The sequence below is a fragment of the Dasypus novemcinctus genome, chromosome X (assembly GCF_030445035.2).
Source record: "Dasypus novemcinctus isolate mDasNov1 chromosome X, mDasNov1.1.hap2, whole genome shotgun sequence".
Lineage (NCBI taxonomy): Eukaryota > Metazoa > Chordata > Mammalia > Cingulata > Dasypodidae > Dasypus > Dasypus novemcinctus.
Genome location: NC_080704.1, coordinates 183,114,246 through 183,115,682, shown reverse-complemented (window position 1 = coordinate 183,115,682; position 1,437 = coordinate 183,114,246).

Here is a 1,437-nt window from a genome sequence, read left to right as displayed (position 1 = left end):
TTAAAAAATATCAGGAAACTATGAAACATATTTAAGTTTGATTCTAAAATGGTTTTAAACAATGGGGAGGGGGTAGTAAAGAGTTACTGAGTTAAACCCTTAGCTATGTAGAACAGTCAACTCCAGGAGCTCCAGACAACTGAAGCTTTCTACTCTGCTGGGCATAAACTGACGGAACTTATTTCACCAAGTACTGAGGGAAAGGGGCAGAGGGGTGTGTTTCTACTTGAATGTTCTAGTTAACCAAGAGAGAACTTTAAGTCCAATTTTATTTCAGCCCTTCTAAATGGCATCCAATAGGAGGTCCAGAGCTGGGAGCCATTCTAGCTCTGTTTCTTGATGGCCCATCGGGTTCATGGGTTCTGAGGGGTCTCTTTGGGAACTCGCTTTGTTGTACACCTGAGATAAGCGGATCGGCGGGATTGGGTGAAGGCATCTCCCCCTACTCTGCTGCCTTTATGTTCCACACGGTAGTGTTTGTGGTTAGTGGAAAGAACAGGAGGCTGTCAGTCAAATGTCAGGTTTTTCTCAGGATGGGGATGAGGAGAGGAGGGGCCCGATCTCCCTTGAAGATGGGAAACACTGGCCCTTATCCCCCTGCCATGCTGTCAGTCCAGGACCCTCAGGACAAGTCCGCATCCCCTGGCTCTTGGGAACAGGTCACATCTCAGGGTGATGCCAATTGATGAAGCTATCCTTCCAGTTCCTTGAGCTTCACTCTGGAGACTCAGACACAGGGCAAAGAGCAGTCTGGATAATTTAAGACTTCAAGCAACTCCAGGTCTCCTGGATCCCAGTTTCTTTTCTGCTGTACCCAGTGTTCCCAATCCTAAAACCCATCGGTGACCCCCTGTTCCCTCCCCGACACCACCCCTTGCCCGCCAGAGGCGGGGCACCCAGATTATTGGAGGCTAAAGGGTCTGGAATGGCCTGCAGTCGGGTACCTCCCGGTCCCCAAAGGGGTCCGGGCCTTTGAGAATGCAGATTCAGTCACAACAGGCAAATGGCCAACACACATACACACACACACCCTGAAGCACATCGTGTTCCCAGAGCAATGCCCACTTCCAATTTCGCCTGGGGAGCGGCGCGGGCTGAGGGGCCCAGGCCGCTGACCTCTGGTGCCTCGCTCGACCGCAGCCCCGCCCCCCGGGCCGGCCCCGCCTTGCCAGCATCTGGCGCTGGCCAAGGCGACTGCAGAGACCTGGAGGGGCGGGGGCGGGGCCCGGAGGGGCGGGGGCGGGGAGCGGGGGCGGGGAGCGGGGGCGGGGAGCGGGGGCGGGGAGCGGGGGCGGGGGCGGGGGCCGGAGCGCGCGCGCCTTTTTGTGCGGCCCCTGGTGCGCGAGCGATTGGTCCGGCCGCCGCTGCCGTCGGAGGGGGCGGAGCCGGCTGCTCGCCCGGGTCTGCGCCCAGTCTTAGCCCCGAGCGGCCGCAGAC